This window comes from Schistocerca americana, chromosome 1 (assembly GCF_021461395.2).
Source record: "Schistocerca americana isolate TAMUIC-IGC-003095 chromosome 1, iqSchAmer2.1, whole genome shotgun sequence".
NCBI classification, from domain to species: Eukaryota; Metazoa; Arthropoda; class Insecta; order Orthoptera; family Acrididae; genus Schistocerca; species Schistocerca americana.
In genome coordinates this window covers 750,351,982-750,367,054 of record NC_060119.1, presented here as the reverse complement: position 1 = coordinate 750,367,054, position 15,073 = coordinate 750,351,982, and the positions used below count along the sequence as shown (strand labels likewise).

The window sequence follows — 15,073 nt, the reverse complement described above, 5'->3', positions numbered from 1 at the left end:
ATACCCCTACACCTACTTCTACATGTATGTTTATACTCCGCAAGCCACCCAACGGTGTGTGGTGGAGGGCACTTAACGTGCCACTGTCATTACCTCCCTTTCCTGTTCCAGACGCGTATGGTTCGCGGGAAGAACGTTTGCCGGAAAGCCTCCGTGCGCCCTCGAACCTCTCTAAATTTACATTCGTGATGTCCTCGGGAGGTATAAATAGGGGGAAGCAATATATTCGATACCTCATCCAGAAACATAGCCTCTCGAAACCTGGACAGCACGCTACACCACGATGCAGAGCGTCTCTCTTGCAGAGTCTACTACTTGAGTTTGCTAAACATCTCCGTAACGCTATCACGCTTACCAAATAAACCTGTGACGAAACGCGCCGCTCTTCTTTGGATCTTCTCTACGTCCTCTGTCAACCCGAGCTGATACGGATCCCACACTGATGAGCAATACTCAAGTATAGGTCGAACGAGTATTTTGTAAGCCACCTCCTTTGTTGACGGACTACATTTTCTAAGGACTCTCCCAAAGAATCTCAACCTGGCACCCGCCTATCCAACAACTAATTTTATATGATCATTCCACTTCAAATCGTTCCGTACGCATACTCCCAGATATTTTACAGAAGTAACTGCTACTAGTGTAGGTTCCGCTATAATATAATCATACAATAAAGGATCTTTCTTTCTATGTATTCGAAATGCATTACATTTGTCTATGTTAAGGGGCAGTTGCCACTCCCTGCACCAAGTGCTTATCCGCTGCAGATCTTACTGCATTTCGCTGCAATTTTCTAATGCTGCAACTTCTCTGTATACTACAGCATCATACGCGAAAAGCCGCCCTGTGGTCATACAGTCCGAAATCTGGTGTCCTACAGATATGGGACGGACCCCATAGAATCATAGAAATTAATTAAGCGAAATGAAAATGTTGCAGAACCGAAATGAGTTACTGAATTACAATTAACAGAGGTAGCCAAATGAAGTCTGGCAATATGGGAACCACACGATTCACATAGACAAATTAATGAGAGGAGGGTTCATCTAACACATAACAGAAACAAGTGGTCATTATTATATTCAGGTTCATTATCGAAAAGCAAACACAAGGGTTACCTACTGATATTAAGAATTAAACGATTAAGAGAAGATATCTGTATGGTGCGAAAATTGGCAATAGACCCTAAATAATGAAAAATGTGAGGCATCCACATGAGTGCTAAAACTACTCCGTTAAACTTCGGCTCCACGATAAATCAATCAAATCTAAAGGCTGTAAATTCGACCAAATACCTTGGAATTACGGTTACGATCAACTTAAATTGGAAAGATCAAAATAAGTTGTGGGGTAGGCGAAATAAAGACTGCGTTTTATTGGAATAACACTTATAAGATGTAACAGATCTACTAGAGAGTGTAGTACTCTTTTGGAGTACTGTATGCCATGTGAGACCCTTACCAGACAGTATTACCGGAGTACATCGAGAAAGTTCAAAGGAGGGCAGCGCATTCTGTATATCGGGAATCAGGGGAGAGAGTGTCACGGGCGTCATACAGGATTTGTGGTGGATGTCATTAAAACCAAGGGGTTTCTCGTTGCGGCGGGATCTTTTCACGAAATTTCAAACATCATATACCTAATCCGAATGCAAAAATGCTCACCATAAGAGAATGACGTGAACGATACAATTATTAGGTTTTCCCGCGCGCTGTTCGAGAGTGCAATTATAGAGAGTTATTATGAAGGTGGTTTGATGAACACTTCGCCAGGCACTTAAGTGTGATTTGCGGACTTTCTATGTAGCTGTAGATGAATAATTTGATAAACTCTAATCTTTGCACGGGTGGATGGGCGTGATAAAAGGTAAGTTATGCAGCTAATAGTCGAATACAAGCAGTGACTAAGTATGGTTAGTGAATTAACAAAAGAAAAAGAGAGAGAAAGAAAAACACGGGATATATTCAGACTCTCAAAGTGCATATTGTCTGCAGCTCGTGGTCAAGTGGTTAGCGTTGCTACCTCAGGATCGCGGGGTCCCGTGTTCGATTCCCGGCAGGGATGGGGATTTTCTCCGCTCGGGGACTGTGTGTTTGTGTTGTCCTCATCATCTCATCATTCGGATAGTGGCTAGATTGGAAATGGTTAGATGCTAGCTTGTATGGACGCTGATGACCAAGATGTTAAGGGCTAAATACTTTGAAAGCGGGCTTTTGATCTCTGCAAAAGGCGGGAAGAAATAAAATCGGGGTACCCACACATGTTATATGTCCGACTGACCGCTACTCACGTACACTGTTGAAAAGTAATAGTCAGTTGTAAGCCCTGACGTACTAGACTACTGGGTCCGCCTCTATGCACATTGAATTTTTCATTGGGCTCATTTGAGAAAAAAGAATCGATTTCGTCAGGGTCTCAATAAAAGAATGGAAGTCGCGTTATCTCAATATTTGTTCATATGAATCATGTACACTAATCTCATTGTCTAAACAATAATCTTCAAGTCTTACATTCATTGATCACTTTTGAATACAGTAATTCAACTAACCTTCCATGAGTGGAACAGAAGAACATGAATACTGGAAAAGTGAGATACAAGAGTACACTAAAAGCATCAGTTGCGCTGTCGGCCAGTGCACAATCCCCATGTGACGGAATTCCAAAAGAAATACCCGTCAAACAGCGTAAATTCTGCTCGCAGATGATTATGAGTGAACCTGTAGGACTACTGGAAAAGGTTGAGAAATAGAAATGGAGCACAGTGAAGTCCTGCCCATAAAACACGCGGTATTAACAGGACTACATCGTAACACGTTGACAAATAAAACTGGATAAAATTCGAGAAATAACATACCCAAAAATGAAACTGATAGCTAATCAGAGGTTAACCAATTTAAGTTCAGAAAAGAACATTGTTCGAGAGCTATTGAACAACACAAGCCACATCAGGCAGTCACTGGCACCACGTTGAATTAACCACAATGGTAGTTTGTTTAATTATGTGAAGTTATATCCACAGTTCATGGAAACTGTTAGAAAACGCCATTGAAACAGTTTATAGAAAAGAAGTGACAAGAGAGAAATCACGACTTTGGCACTGTTATACTAGAAGTCGTACGCTGTATTTACCTTTATCACTTAAACACGCTGCGACGCGATCTTGAACGAGTTCGGGCATGGTACCCTTGGAGAGCTTCATTAGACTATAATCTTTCTTGAACACTTTCGTTTATCGTATAAAAAGGGCTTAAACGAGCCCCAGATTGTGACTCTGTTTTATTTTCGTGACAGCTGTCTGTCTCCACCACAAATGTACAACAAGCAACTTCAGCGACCAAGATCGCTTGACCTTGTCAAAGGAGTCGGAGGAGCGGACAGAGGTTAGGGCATTCTCTTGTCCTTGGAGTGGGAAATTGTCCCTAAAGGTGGAATAATCAGCAAATATCGAAAGCATGAAAATGCAAAAGACAATGGAAACCGCTACGTTAAAGACACACTGAAAAAGTGTCATAATGATCTGTCTATTGACGAAAGATTCTGGAACAATCCCCCATTCGGATTTCCGGAACTGCCAAGGAGTAGGTGACAGTGAGAAAAAGATTGAATAACCAACGAAAGGATAACATTCTACAAGTTGGGGCGTGGAATATCACAAGCTTGAACGTGACAGGGAAGCTAGAAAATCTGAAAGGGAAATGTGAACGCTCAATCTAGATGCAGCAGGGACCAGTGAAGTGAAATGCAAAGAAGACAAGTATTTCTGGTCAGATGAGTATAAAGTAGTATCAGCAACAGACTGTAAAGACTTTTCTTGTCTTCTTGACTGAAATGGTTATAGTAGATGTTCCATATCTGTAAAGTATGGGATAACGGGAAAAGAATTCATTATGAGTAGGAGGCAGGGCATAGAGTGTGTTGCTGTGAACAGTTTAGTGATAGGGTTGTTTTCATCAGAATAGATAGCAAACCAACACCGACTTATCTTTCGGATATACATACCATCGTTGCAAGCTGAAGATAAAGTGATGGCGAATGTATATGAAGATATTGAAAGGGTAACACAGTACGTAGAGGGAGATCAAAATCTACTAGTCATGAGAGACTAGAATGCAGTTGTATTGGAAGGAGTAGAGGAAAAGGTTGTAGAAGGAAATGAGCATGGGAAAAGGAATGAGAGAGGAGAAAGACTACTTGAGTTCTGCAATAAATTTCATCTAGTGTAGCGAATACTCTCTTCAAGAATCCCAAGGGGAGGAGGTATACTTCGGAAAGGTGAGGTGACACGAGAAGATTTCAGTTTGATTACATCATGGTCATATATAGATTTGGAAATCAAATGCTGGATTTTGAGGTGTTTCCAGGAGCAGTATCAAGGTGTAGTAATGATGAAGGGTAGGTTAAAGTTTAAGAGATTAGCCATGAAGAATCAACATGCAAAGATGTGGGATACTAAAATACTAAGGAATGACGAGATACTCTTGAAGTTCTCTAAGATTGTAGATACGACATTAAGGAATATCTCAGTACCCAGTCAGTTGAAGAGGAATGCACATATCTAAAAACGACAGTAATAGATGTTGGAAAGGAAAACATAGGTACAAAGATGGCAACTGCGAAGAAACCTCTGGTAAGAGACGAAATATTTCAGTTGATCGCTGAAAGAAAGAAATACAAACATATTCAGGGAAATTCAAAAATAATAGTTACTGAGGAATTAAATAAACAGGAACAGCACGGAAGTTAAGAAGTAATAGCAGAACGAAAAAAGTGAAGAAATCGAAAAAGAAATTATTATCGGGAGAACTGACTCAGCATATAGGGAAGTCAAAAGAACCTTCGGTAAATCAAAGGCAAGGAGAGTAACATAATAGCGTAACCGGAGTTGCACTGCAAATGCAAAGGAGAGAGCGGCTAGGTGGAAAGAGTATACCCAAGGCCTCTATCAGGGGGAAGACGTGTTGGATGTCACAGAAAAAGAAACAAGATTCGATTTAGAAAAGACAGGAGATCCAGTATTAGAATCAGAATTTAAGAGAGCTTCGGAATACTTAAGATTAAATAAGGCAGAATGAAAGAATACATTCCATCAGAATTTCTAAAATCTTTGGGGAAGGGGCAATAAAACGATTATTCATGTCGGTGTGTAGAATGTATGAGTCGGGGTATACACCATCCGACTTTCGGAAAAATATCCTCCACAAAATTCCCAAGACTACAAGAGCTGACAAATGCGAGAATTCTCGCACAGTCAGCTTAACAGCTCATGCATCCAAGTTGCTGACCAGAATAATACACAGAATAATGGAAAAGAAAATTGAGGATGTGCTACATGACGATCAGTTTGGCTTTATAAAAGGTAAAGGCACGAGAGAGGCAATTCTGAAGTTGCGGCTTATAATGGAAGCAAGACTAAAGAAAAATCAAGACACGTTCATAGGATTTGTCGACCTGGAAAAAGCGTTCGACAGTGTAAAATGGTGTAAGATGTTCAAAATTCTGAAAAATGTAGGGGTAAGCTATAGGGAGAGAGGGGTCGTATACAATATGTACAACAGCCAAGAGGGAGTAAAAGAGCGAATGACCAAGAATAAAGTGCTCGTATTAAGAAGGGTGTAAGGCAAGGATGTAGCCTTTCGCCCCTACGGTTCAACCTGTACACTGAGGAAGGAATGATGGAAATAAAAGAAAAGTTCAGGAGTGGAATTAAATTTCGGGGTGAAAGGATATCAGTGATACGATTCGGTGATGGCACTGCTATCCTGAGTGAAACTGAAGATGAATTAAATGATCTGCTGAACGGAATGAACATTCTAATGAGTACACAGTATCGTTTGATAGTAAATCGAAGAAAGACGAAGGTAATGAGAAGTAGCAGACATGAGAACAGCGAGCAACTTAACATTGGATTGATGCTCACGAACTAGACGAAGTTAAGGAATTCTGCTACCTAGGCAGCAAAATAACCAATGACGGACGGAATAAGGAGGACATCAGAAGCAGACTAGCTACGGCAAAAAAGGCATTCCTGGCCAAAAGAAGTCAAGTAGTATCAAACATCCGCCTTAAATTGCGGAAGAAATTTCTGAGAATGTACGTGTTGAGTACAGCGTCCTATGGTAGTGAAACATGAAATGTGGGAAAACCAGAACAGAAAGAATCGAAGCATTTGAGATGTGGTGGTACAGGCGAATGTTGAAAATTAGGTGGACTGATCGGCTGCACCACGAAGACAAAATCTTTATTGATCTATCATTGGAACCCCGACGAAAATACACAGTATTTTGTCACAGACCTGGACTGTAGCGAACTCTGCTTACCTCCCTCCATCCTGCAGCTGGTGCACCTGACCCTTTCTTTTCTTTTCTTTTTTTCTGAGTTATTAGCCTTCTTACTTGTTTGATGCAGCCCGCCTCGTATTCCTCTACTGTGTCAACCTCTTAATCTCAGAGTAGCGCTTGCAACCTACGTCTTCAATTGCCCGCTCGCTGTATTCCAATCCCTATCTTCCTCTACAGTTTTTGCTCTCTACAGCTCCCTCTAGTACCATGGAACTCACTCCCTGATGTCTTAACAGATGTACTATAATCCAGTCTCTTTTCCTTGTCAGTGTTTTAAACATATTCATTTCCTCTCCGATTCTGCTCACAACCCCGTCATTCCTTACCGTATCAGACCACATAATTTTCAACAGTCCTCCGTAGCATCACATCTCAAGTGCTTCGAGTCTCCTCTGTTCCGGTTTCCCAAACTCCATGTTTCACTACCGTACAATGCCGTACTCCAGATGTACATTCTCAGAAATTTCTTCATCAAATTAAGGCCTATGTTCTATACTAATAGATTTCTCTTGGCCAGGAATGCCCTTTTTGCCAGTACTAGTCTGCTTTTAATGCCCTCCTTGCTCCGTTCGTCACTGGTTATTTTTCTTCCTGGGTGGTAGCATTCCTTAACTTCATGAACTTGAGGGATCAAGGAATCCTCAGTCTGGTAAACAAAGGGAGTAGGGAAGGGAAGGGGGTGGGTTAAAAGTTCAGAAAAGACTACGTCTTGCTGAAGTAGACAAGTGCAAATGAGTGCCGCTTGCTTTAATCTCGAAATCGTTAAGATATTTCAAAATAAATAATTCTGTAAGAGAAGTGCAGATTTTATTTAATTGCGTAACCGTTTCAGAACATTCTTAGGTCATCTTCAGATGCATTTATACTTCAAAAGGAAGGAAAAGGTCGTACAACAGCACTAAGATATTCGTAAAGTGGCACAATGATACACACAGTGATAGTACGAAAAATAAAAATAAATCATGAAGGGTAGCGTAACCACGAGCTACAGGTTGTCAGTTGGCGAAGATTCAGTTAAAACTATCGAAGTTACGCAAACTGAAGTACAAAGGAAGCACATAATGTCATGTGGCTGAGAACTTACTTCAACGTCCCCATTTAGCAGAAGGCATCAGTTATCATTTGAAGCCGCTGAGGTATTTATCAGCCTTGTAACGTTACGAGGGTCACTCCGAAAGAAATGCACACTATTTTATTTTAAATACATCTTTTAATCTACATGTTTGAAAGTTTTACAGTGTGTAGATACATCCTTTAGGAACAATATTTTCATTTATCCACATAATTTCCATCCCTCTCAACTGCCTTTCGCCATCTTGGAACCAGCGCCTGTATATCCGCACGGTAAAATTCTGGACCAACCTGTTGAGCCACTGTTTGGCAGCGTGCACAAGAGTGTCATCATCATCAATCCTTGTTCCACGAAGAGAATCATTCAGTTTCCCAAAGAGATGATAGTCACATGGAGACAGGTCAGGACTGTAAGGCGGGTGTTTCAGTGTTGTCCATCCGAGTATTGTGCTCGTATCCATGTTTTTTTTTGACTGACACGTGGCCGTGCATTGTCGTGCAACAGCAAGACATCCTGCTTTTGCCGATGTGGTCGAACCCGACTCAGTCGAGCTTGAAGTTTCTTCAGTGTCGTCACATATGCATCAGAATTGATGGTGGTTCCACTTGGCATGATGTCCACATGCAAGAGTCCTTCGGAATCGAAAAACACCGTAGCCATAACTTTTCCAGCGGAAGGTGTGGTTTTGAATTTTTTTTCTTGGGTGAATTTGCATGACGCCACTCCATTGATTTCCTCTTCGCCTCTGGTGAAAAATGATGGAGCCATGTTTCATCACCTTTCACAATTCTTCCAAGCAATTCTATGACAGCACGTTGCTTCTGACGAACGTCAAGTGTAGCAGCCATCTTGAAGACATGCTGTGACGGCGCCACTCACGGGAACAGGTTGAACTAAGTTCGAAAACAAGCGGAAAGGATGTATCTACACTCTGTAAAATGTACACACATGCAGAATGAAAACTGTATTTTTACAAAAATAGTGTGAATTTATTTTGGAGTGGCCCTCGTACCTTCTACATCAGAAGTTCAACTAGCCGAAGATATCTTCCAAATTTAAAGGGTATAAAATGTCAAATGGTTAGTTATCCTTCTGTAAGATGTTATCACTGTCGGGAAAGACTTAAAGCATGAAGATGTACCGCGATAATATTCACGTAGTCGGCAGCTCTCAAGGTGCCTTAGATTAGAAAGACAAGTCGCCTGGAAGCCCAGGTGAATATTCCCCATGGCATCATACTGCCCCCCATGGCATCATACTGCCCCCAACATGGTGCGATGTATCTTTCTAGAAGACAATCGTCTGGATGACGGCGAGTGATTCATCCAAGCTGAGGACACATGTTCTTTGATCCACGGCCCAGTCTCTATGGTCTTGTGTCCAGTGTAATTAACTCTTTTGTTAGATCTACATGGGAGCATGGGGAGCCCCATGCTGAATAATATGCTCTGAACGCTGTTTTACGGTACACTCGGTCCTGCACCAACCATCATTATACTCCATCGTCCGATCTGCCACAGGTCGCCACCTACCCCCCCCCCCCCCACCCCCTACCCTTTACGGAGCGAGTAAACCTCTGACCACGTTCTACGATGCGTGGATGTCCGACACTTTGTCGCTTACTGATGGTTTCATCATCCAATGACTTTTGACAGATGCTCACAGAAGTAGACACAGACCCAGAAAAAGGCCGCTCCAACCGTGGCCGAAACGTTGGTTTTCTCCAGCAGTAGTTTTATACAATATGACGCGGTACCATACCCAGAAAACGGTTGTGTCGGCTAATTCTGGTCGCCAAAGCCGACGCAATTATATTAGACTCATTTTATTTTTGAATTCTATATTAGTTTGCTTTTATTTCTGTAGGTCAGTGGAGTACGTTGGCACTGAACTGAATGCCACTTTACATTAACTCTACTTTCACCAGATAAACAACAGATTCTACTACAAAATCAATAATTCTGTGCCATACATATTTCAGTACAAGGCAGCGCTCAACTACATGGAAAGGAAGACACCCCTTGAGTCTCATAGTATTTCTACAAATTCTTTTAGAGAACTCAGTTTGTCCCCGATCTCCTATTATCGTAAAATGCACGTCAGTATTTATTGGTTACATGGAGAATTAGTACCCAAGAGAGTGGCTCCACTTGTTCAAAAATCTCACAGTCAATCTAGCAAAAGAGATTCATACATCTAAAATTTTGAATAGATAACTAGATTTCGTTCTGATAATTGTGATACACGCCATTTAAAAATTGAGGGGACAGGTTGCCAGAAATATCTAAATGCTTCTTTTAATTAATTATGTACACTTATTATAACTAAATGTTTGAATGTCGTCGCTTCCAAATATAAGACATGTAAGTCAAACCCACACAATTTACTTTCCGGCAAACTTCCAACTAGTTGCCGCAAGGAGCTAACTTCATATAAAGTAAGTGATAATGAGATAGAAGAAGACAAATGAGTCAAATTTCAAAACATGAAATTCCACGAAACAGCCGATAATAACCGTGAAATCCACCGGAAAAAAGATACGTCATTACGGGAAGACAAGACAATAAAACGCTCTGAAGGCTTGTCGTTTATCACTGGCTAATTGGCCGTAGCTTTCAGACGTGTTACAGTAATAACTGCCAGTTCTTTGTGTGTTTGCGGTATCACACAATGATGATGGCGGTTTAATATACCCATTTAATGTTTAATCCAACGACATTTATAGCAGAGAACAAAGGGAAACAAAATATTCTCACAAAGCAGCAAACAGTCTTGATGAAAGGCATCGTGTAGCTCGGAAAGGGGAAATACGGTGAAGTACAAAGCGAACGTTCCGTTGGACAAATATCAAACGATGTTCTGGTCTGGATCATATCACATAACCTTCCTGAGACTCACATAATACGATCAAAGGACAGGATATGAGATAGAACATCATAATCTAACAGAAAGGAGAAATGAAAAAAAAATGAATAGTTGCGTGTAGTATTTATACGTATAACGTAATTATGAACGAAATGTTTTGTTTATAACATCACGTTTAAAGCAATCGTCTATAAAGATCAGAAAGCTTTGGAAACTTACATCTATCATTTAAACTCCTGAAAGAAGTCTACTAAGTACTGTATTTACTGTTGTAATGTCCTTCTCCACATTTAAATGTTAATATGGTCTAATTAATTTGTGTTATAACGAATTTAATAATTTAATCTCCACGTTTGTTTGTTTGTGTTCCATTCACAATCATTTTTGACAGTCTTACACAACACAATATTTCACTTTTATTTCGAAACACGAACGAAAACTCATTTACATTCACACACGTCCAGCTACTGAAAATTTCTTATTAATCCTCTATTCAGATCTCCGGTTGGAGACTGGGAAGTGGGAAGTAACCGTGAGACGTAGCCTTTAATCCCAGAAACCTGAATGTCATATGGAAGCTACAGACACGTGAAGAGCGATGCAAATCTTCAGTCTAGATATAATGCAGCGGTCAGTGAAAGAAACTGGAATAGAGGTACAAATTTCTGGCCAGCCGAATATAGCTTAATATCAAAAACAGCTGAATATTGTGCAACGGGGGAAAGAGTCGTCATGAAGAGGAAGGAAGGACACAGAGTGAGTTGTGAACACTTCAGGCAGAGGTAAAGAGAGAAACCGAATGGGTAAAAGGAGCTCAAAATCTAATAGTCATGGATGTGTGTAACGAATAGGGGAAGGAACAGAAGGTGGAGTCATGGGAAAACATGGGCTCTGAAGTAAGAATGTGAAACGAGAAAGATTAATTAAGTTCTGGAATAAATTAGAGTTAGTAGAAGCGAAGACGGATATAAAAAATCACAAGAGGCGGAGAGACACTCGGAAAAATCTAGGTACCTGAAAATATCTAAAGAAATAACAAACATTACCTATAACGACTTTTAGAAGGGACACGCTGTATATCTAGAGATATTATTTTTCGGAAGAAGGCTTTTTTGTGTCAACGTTGGTGGAATCTCTACAGAATTTCTCTCAGAGCACTGCAACGGAAAGATGAAGCTTCTTGGAAAAAAAAAAAAAAAAAAAAAAACGCTGAGCCGAAGTACTATCTTAAGAACGGTACAGAGTGATATGTTTCGCATGCACAAAAGCAGGCTAATCGTATGAAATGAAAACTTACAGGGTTGTGAAACACTAATAGCTATTATGGTGGTGCCAGGCAGGAACAGGGAAGGCTGGGACCGACTAATTGAGTTGAGCTAAAAATTGCAATAATTGCTACATTTATTTAGAAAATCAACTTCCGATGCACATAACAAAACACAATTCCAGTGTCGAAAACTTAATTTACAGTCGAGTAGCTAATGGCTTAAACACTTAGAAGTTATACTAAAAAACAAGACCAAACTCATCAATAACTGTAAAAAAAGAGAGAACCTTGAATCCAGATATACGAACAGCTGTTAGAACATCATGCTTAAAACCACATCCTTCTTACAACACGCGCTGATAACTTGCTGTTGAGCACGTGTGAACTGCATTCTTACAATGCAGCTCAATGGCGATAAAACTGATATATGGAACAGAACTTCAGAAAGATTAAGGGACCTAGCAATTACGTGGCACAGAGTTAAAGCGTCTGAGAAGGGTAGTTTCCCTCTGAGAATAAACTTTGATGTTTCCGGGGTTGAATCTCATACAATCGTTCTAAACTTCGGCTAGTATCTAACATCTAGCTGGTTTCATTACACATGCTGGCAGACTACATCATAACTTTGGTTACACAGTCAATGATTAACGGTACATGTCATCTCCATCAATATTAACCAATACTCGGACTTTTTCCTGAAACAGTTCAGTATTATAGTCGAGACACAAGAATTTGTTAACAAAATAAACTGACATGAGTTTAAACAACCACCGACTGCGGCGTTTAACTCTATTACTAAGGTTTAGTTCATCTAACAAAAAAGTTACAAAATTTTTCAGCGAACTGAAGCAGTTCAGTAACTGTGGTTAAGAGAAGATACAATTAGCAAAATATCGGCTTAACGTAGGTGATCGAAGCATTGCATTCCTAGGCACGTGCTAATCATATTTACTAGTGGGTATCGCCATAGCGTACCGCGTCCAAATTACAGCAACATCCGTACAGTCAACCACCAGTGAGACGCACGTTCCAAAACGCCAAGTGTGTACTCTGCCGACCGCTACGGTCGCAGGTTCGGATCCTGCCTCGGGAATGGATGTGTGTGATGTCCTTAGGTTAGTTAGGTTTAAGTAGTTCTAAGTTCTAGGGGACTGATGATCTCAGATGTTAAGTCCCATAGTGCTCAGAGCCATTTGAACCATTTGTACTCTGCCCGATAGTACACTGGACTGCCTCCGCTTCTGTCACCCGTCTGCTTTTACACTCCGCAGTCTAGAATTCGGCTCACAGCCAACCCCAGCATGACTCGGAGCCGCGAGATCTCATGATTTCCTCGAGATGGAGCGTACACCAGCTGTGGCCAGCATCTCATAGAACCTGAGTGGTGCCTACTTTGGATAAAAACCAACAATAGTGTCCTTGTGACATACTATGCTCCCCCCCCCCCCCTTCTCTGTCACCCTAGTTTTGGTTACAAGTCACTAAATATTCAGATCAATCTTGAGGAAGGGCATTATCTGAAAAAGATGAGCTCTCATTTTTCTTCCAGTATGAAGATGAGTCAATAAAAGAGTTACCAAAGCTTTTGAACTTCCTAATTGACAAGAGGCCTTGTACCTGGGCCAAAGCTTGGGTGATTCTTTCAGTAGGTTTACTATAAAAGGTAAATGTCGTGTGACTAGGGCCTCCCGTCGGGTAAACCATACGCCGGATGCAAGTCTTTCGATTTGACGCCAATTCGGCGACTTCCGCGTCGATGGGGATGAGATTATGTTGATTAGGACCACACACAACCACTCCCTGAGCGGAGAAAATCTCCAACCCAGCCGGGAATCAAACTTGGACCCGTAGGTTTGACATTCTGTCGCGCTGACTACTCAGCTACAGGGGGCGGACTAGCAGGTTTACAAATAACCTGAAAGTTCCTAAGGAAACTTTATCCACGACTTGGTATGTATTGTGATGCTACCCCAAGTTGTTCCGCTTAGCTTCCTTTTGATGTTTTTTTTTCAGTGATCCCATTAGGCCTTCTGCACCGAGCAACCACCTCTTAAGGACTGCTGCTATTGCGAAGGAGGGCATCAGTTGACTCTGTGTTGCAAAATGGAGTAGCTGTTCAATAACCCAGGAGTAAACCAATGGGCGTACGCTGATGACTTTCGTGATAGGCAGTACTGAATGCCACAGTTAAACATGGAAGTGACCTATCAGAGCCACTTTGATCACTACTCTGTGAGTAGACCGCGGGCTCCTATTAATGAGCTCAGGTGCGAGGGATTTGGATAGTTGTTGTATGGTGAATTCTCACGCTTAAGCACTGTTTAAAAACGATGCATGCATTATCAAAAATGGTTCAAATGGCTCTGAGCACTATGGGACTCAACTGCTGAGGTCATTAGTCCCCTAGAACTTAGAACTAGTTAAACCTAACTAACCTAAGGACATCACAAACATCCATGCCCGAGGCAGGGTTCGAACCTGCGACCGTAGCGGTCTTGCGGTTACAGACTGCAGCGCCTTTAACCGCACGGCCACTTCGGCCGGCCCATGCATTATCAGTTACCAAAACTGACATGTTCTAAAAGTTCCAAAACTACGTTGCTAGTGGCAACCTCAATAGGTAGCAGTCGCACAAAACATGTAAATGCATTCGACGCAATCAGAAATGTAGCTTTGATCTACGCAAAGGATCTACGAAACCCATGTACGTTTTCTGAAAGGCCCTGTACACCAGCTTGGGAGCTAAATAACCTCTCTTGCTGTTTTGGGCCAGTTTAATAGCATCAGAAAGGTCCATAAGTATACAGGTCCTGACAGAAATTAATATTGCAAATAATAAGATCAAAACTGTATGGGATTTTGTGAAGTGAGAGGCAGAACAGCTAGTCAGTGAACAACACTGCATAATAATGAGACCAAATGACAACATTGTGAATGATAATGTACAGTCGGCAAGTACTTTTAACAAATACTGTTTAAACGCAGCAGCAAAAATTTAAGCAACTAGAGGCAACACAAGCATCCTGCTCTGAAACTAATAGAAATACAATAATTCCAAAAAACAGAGGCTCGTATGGTGCTGATGGAATTTCAGACAGAATTTTGAAAAGTCGCTCCAAATAGATATGTTATGTCCTCAGTGACGTTTGTAATTTTTCCAAACAGTTCAAAATATACACTTGTTGAGCCTCGTTATAAGAAAGGAGACAAAATGGAAAAAAAATGTCGTCCGTTTTCTTACCGACATTTCTTTTTCAAAGTATTCGGAAAAGCATGAGTAACGTATGTACTAAACAGTAATATAACGTTTAAGTAGAAATAAATTACTTAGAATATTATAATCCGGATTCTAGAAAGGTTACTGAGTTGAGAATGCTACTTACACATTCACCCATAAAACATTACAAGCCTTAAGTAAGAAAGTATAATCAGGTCGTATGTTTTATGATCTTCGCAAGGAGTTTGACAGTGCAGATCGTATTATATTCATACAAAAACTTAAGTTTTATAGAACTGATGGCTTCACACAAG

The 15,073-nt window shown here is 40.9% G+C and overlaps 1 protein-coding gene across 1 annotated transcript in view; it reads left to right on the top strand.

The window, feature by feature from the left end:
- LOC124594023 (follistatin-related protein 5-like) overlaps nucleotides 1-15,073 on the top strand; it is a 227,429-nt gene that overhangs the window by 52,281 nt on the left and 160,075 nt on the right. The window lies entirely within an intron of this gene.